Raw genomic sequence first — 5,204 nt, forward strand, 5'->3', positions numbered from 1 at the left:
GCCCAACTACTGGACATTGTATGTACTGAAGGGCTTGATTCTTCCTGTGCAGATGTACTGCCAACTTCAGCTCAGCGGAGTGGGAGACACAGACACAGCACAGCAATGTGAAATAGTGGCTTCCGTTGACCATTCAGGCCTTAAGACAGCGTGACAGCCACAAAGCAAGCTGTATTTATTGCTGTTGGCATTAGTCCAAGTCTCCAGGGCTAGCTTATGTCTGTTCTAACATTCTTCACCAAGGGTCATCAGCTGCAGAAGCAGAGGGTCAATTTGCTAGCCCTTGTTTTTCTATCATGATGGTGGAGATAAATGTCATATACTAAAAATGAGCACAGGGAGCTCCCCTTCTCAAGATATCTCCTGTGGACTTTATGCCAATTGCATTCATGTGACAAATAAGCAGCTCTTGGAAATTCAGTACTTTTGGATGGAAAGGTCAGAACTAGTGTAACTAAACCAACATGAGTTTGATCCTTAGTGAGTCAGACACTGCATAAGACTGAGTTGTAATAGGAAGAAAACTTTATTTGCAGCGAATAAGATCACTGGCAATGGCTCCCAAAGCCATGACTCCCTGAAGCAAGGGTGGTTGAGTTCCTCTTTTTATTTAGGGTTAGAATGGAATTTATATATATATATATATATATATATATATATATATATATATATATATAAATTGCTTATTTATTTTTTATTTCAATTTAGTTAACATGTAATGTATTATTAGTTTCAGGGGTAGAATTTAGTGATTCACCACTACTCATTACATCACGTGCTCTTCTTAATGCCTATCACCCAGTTACCCTATCTCCCTCACCTCTCCTCCAGTAACCCTCAGTTTGTTCCCTATACTTAAGAATCTCTTAGGGTTTACCTCCCTCTCTGTTTTCATCTTATTGTTCCTTTCCACTTCTCACATGCTCATCTGTTTTTTTTCTTAAAGTCCACAAATGAGTGAAACCATATGATAATTTGTCTTTCTCTGATTGATTTATTTGCTTAGCATAATATTCTCTAGTTTCACCCGCATCATTACAGATGGTTAAGATTTCATTCTTTTTGATGGCTGAGTAATATTCCATTTGTGTGTGTGTGTGCATGTGTGTGCATGCACACATGTGTGCGTATAACCCATATCTTCATTCATCTGTTGATGTACATAGGGTTCTTTCCATATTTTTCCTGCCTCATGAGGTATGTCTGTATTGCAATATACTTCCCTCTTAGGACCACCTTTGCTTATCCCAAAGATTTTGAATGGTTGTGTTTTCATTTTCATTTGTTTCCATATATTTTTAAATTTCTTCTTTGATTTCCATTCATTCTTTAGTAGCATGTTTATCCTTCGTGTATTTGTGGTCATTCCAAATTTTTTCCTGTGGTTGGCTTCAGGTTTTATAACATTGTGTTCAGAAGATATGCATGGTGTGATCTCAGTCTTTTTTTTTTTATTGTTGAGGCCTGATTTGTGACCTAGTATGTGATCTATTCTGGAGAATGTCCCATGTACACTGTATAAGGATATGTATTATGCTACTTTAGGATAAAATGCTCTGAATATATCTGTTAAGTCCATCCGGCCTAGTGTGTCTTTCAAAGTTATTGTTTCCTTGTTGATCTTGTGCTTAGATGATCTGTCATTGCTATGAGTTCCTGTAGATTATCTCTGTTTTCTAGTCTTTGTTAATTTTGGTCTCTCTGTTCAAAGGGTCAACCATTAATATTTCTTGCACGACTGGTCTAATGTTCTCAAATTCCTTTAGGATCCTACCCCCTTCCCCCTTTATCTCTCCTTCTATTCTGAATGACAGCTTTGCTGGATAAAGTTCTTGGATGCATATTTTTCCCTTTTAGCACATTTCTGGCCTGCCAGGTCTCTGTGAACAGGTCACAGAGCTGCCAGCCTTATGTGTCTCCCCTTGTAGGTTAGGGATCTCTTATCTCGAGTTGCTTTTAGAATTTTCTCTTTATCTTTGGAATTTGCACGTTTCACTATAATATGTTATGGGTTGGGCCTATTTTTGTTGATTTTGAGGGGAGTTTTCTGTGCCTCTTAAACTTCAATGCCTGTTTCCTTCCCCAGATTTGAGAAGTTTTCAACTTTAATTTGTTCAAATAAAACTTCTGCCCCCTTTTCCCCACTCTACTTCTGGAAGTCCTGTAATATGGCTATTATTTTGCTTTATGAAGTCACTGAGTTTCCTAAGTCTAAATTCATGATCTAATAGTTTTTTTCCCTTCTTCTTTTCAGCTTCATTGTTTTCTGTAATTTCATCTACTTTATCACTGTTTTGCTCTTCTGCTTCATTCACACTCATTTTTATGGCCTTCAATTGGGATGCATCTTGGTTGTAACATTTTAAATTTCAGTCTGACTAGATTTTAGTTCTTTTATTCCTACAGTAAGAGATTCTCTAGTGTCTTCTATAGTTTTCTCAAGCCCTATTAATATCCTTATAACCATTGTTTTAAATTCTAGTTCAGACATCTTACTTATATCCATATAAATCCCTGGCTGGGAGTACTACCTCCTCCTCTTTCTTTTGGGGTGAATTTCTCTGTCTCATCATTTTGCCCAGAAAAGAAAAGCAGAGAAAAAAAGAGAAAATAACAAAACAACAACAGCAAACTAAATCCTAAGTATGTTTTGGTCTGCTTGTTAAAAGAAACTAGATCTCAAAATAAGAAAGAAAGAAAAGTGTGTGTGTGTGTGTGTGTGTGTGTGTGTGTATAGAAAGGAAACAAATAATAAAAATATAAAATATACATAAAAATAAAAATTAGTAGAGCTGACATCCAGGAGCAGAATGAATGGAGCCCAGAAGTTGGACGCTTATGCCCAAGCAAGGCAGGATTTCATCCAGCACTTCCCCCAGATTGTCAAGATGCTGACTGAGGATGGCATGGGCCACCTAGAGATGGGAGATGCTATTGCCCAGCTCAAGGAAGTCTTGGAGTACAATGCTGTTGGAGGCAAGTACCAGCAGGTTTTGACTGTGTTGATAGCATTTCAGGAGCTGGTGGATCCCAGGAAGCAGGATGCTGCTAGTCTGCAGTGAGCCCTGACTGTGGGCTGGTGTATGGAGCTGCTCCAGGCTTTCTTCCTGGTGTCAGATGATATCATGGACTCGTCTCTCACCCAACAGGGGCAGATCTGTTGGTATCAGAAGCCAGGCATAGGCTTGGATGCCATCAATGATGCTTTGCTTCTGGAAGCATGTATCTACTGCCTGCTGAAGGTCTACTGCCAGGAGCAGCCCTATTACCTGGACCTGATTGAGCTTTTCCTCCAGAGTTCCTACCAGACTGAGATTGGACAGACCCTGGACCTCATCACCTCCCCACAGGGCAGCGTGGATCTCAGCAGGTTCACTGAGAAGAGGTACAAGTCTATTGTCAAGTGCAAGATGGCCTTCTACTCGTTATATCTTCCCATGGCTGCTGCCATGTATATGTAAGGGATCGATGGGGAGAAAGAGCATGCCAATGCTAAGAAGATCCTGCTGAATATGGGGGAGTTCTTTCAGATTCAGGATGATTTCCTGGATCTCTTTGGGGATCCCAGTGTGACGGGTAAGATTGGCACAGATATTCAGGACAACAAGTGCAGCTGGTTGGTGGTTCAGTGTCTGCAGCAGGCATCTCCAGAGGAGTGGAAGGAGAATTATGGGCAGAAAGAGCCAGAGAAGGTGGCCCGGGTGAAGGTGCTGTAGGAGGAGCTGAACCTGCTGGCCAATTTCACCCAGTATGAGGAAGACAGCTACAGCCATCTCATGAGCCTCATCGAGCAGTGCGCCTTGCCCTTGCCCCCAGCCATCTTCTTGGGCCTTGTGCACAATATCTACAAGAGGAAAAAGTGACCTAGACACTGCAAGTGTGGGGCGGAGCAGCTCTCAATAAATTGTCTACTCTTTAAAAATAAATAAATAAATAAATAATAAAATAGAATGAAATAAAAATTAAGGGGACCTAGGTGGCACAGTTGGTTGAACATCTGACTTGGTTTCAGCTCAGGTCATGATCTCAGGGTCCTGGGATCGAGTCTTGCATTAGGCTTCACACTGTGGAGTCTGCTTGGGATTCTCTTTTCCTCTCCCTCTGCCCCTCCTGCCTGTGCTCTCTCTCTAAAATAAACACATCTTTTTAAAAATAAAAAATAAATAAAAATTAAAAGGAATAAAGAATTGAAAAAATAAAACAACTGAAAAATTTATAATTAATAACTAATGAAAAATGTACAAAGGAAGCTAGATACTATTTTCCTCCAGAGCTGAACTTTTGCAACCCTCTATGATCAGTAAATTATGTGCAAGCTGGACTTAGGGGAGAGGGGCCTGTTGCATTGATTCTCAGATGGACTTGCCCTAGTGGAAATATGCCTCCAGTGTAAAGGGAGGCAGAGCTTGGTCTAAGGGGCTCTGGACTCCACTAAGTGGCATTGTTTTGCTCCCTGAAAGCTTTCAGTACTGAGGGGTGGGATGAATATGGTGATGCCCCACTCTCTAGCCCCAGCACTGAAAATTTGCACCCTTTACTCTTCCATCATCCCTCACAGAAGAGCAATCAGTCTTGTCTCCCAAGTTTCCATTAGGTTAGGGGTCATACAGTTTTGTGGGTGACATCAAGAGCAGATGAGTACCTTGGCCAAGTCTACATGACTTACTTCTAGTGGAACCTGGGTCATTTGACTCTGTGAGAAAAACATTTTTTTTAAATACCATTCTTTTCCTATGCTTTAATACAATTTTGGATGACATGGGCAGATGGGATTTCTTAGTCACCTCAGGCTGCTATAACCAAATAACATAGGCTAGGTGACTAAAACAGGGAAATTTAGTCCTCACAGTTCTGGAGATGGAAGTCTGAAGTCAAGATGCAAGTAGGGTGAGGTTCTTTCCTTAGATTTCAGACACTGCCATCGCACCATGTCCTCACTTGGCCTTTTCTCTGTGCATGAAGGAGAGAAAGCTATGCTCTTTGTTGTCTCTTCTTCTTATGGCACTAATCCTATCATGGGTGCTCTACCCTCAAGATCTCACTTAAACCTAATTAGCCTCCCAAATGCCCTTTTCCAAAACCCATCACATTGGAGGTTAGTGTTTCAATGTATGAATTTTGAGCAGGCACAATTTAGTCTATAACAGGGTGAGAAGAACAGTTTTGGAGCATGAGCCTCTTTGGAAATGGATAAACCTGAGAAG

General features: G+C 40.8%; 1 pseudogene; it reads left to right on the forward strand.

Moving 5' to 3' along the window:
• Nucleotides 1–2,804: 2,804 nt before the first annotated feature.
• On the forward strand, nucleotides 2,805–3,863 carry LOC144315113 (farnesyl pyrophosphate synthase pseudogene; annotated as a pseudogene).
• The last annotated feature ends 1,341 nt before the right edge of the window (nucleotides 3,864–5,204 follow it).

The sequence above is a fragment of the Canis aureus genome, chromosome 6 (genome assembly GCF_053574225.1).
Source record: "Canis aureus isolate CA01 chromosome 6, VMU_Caureus_v.1.0, whole genome shotgun sequence".
Lineage (NCBI taxonomy): Eukaryota > Metazoa > Chordata > Mammalia > Carnivora > Canidae > Canis > Canis aureus.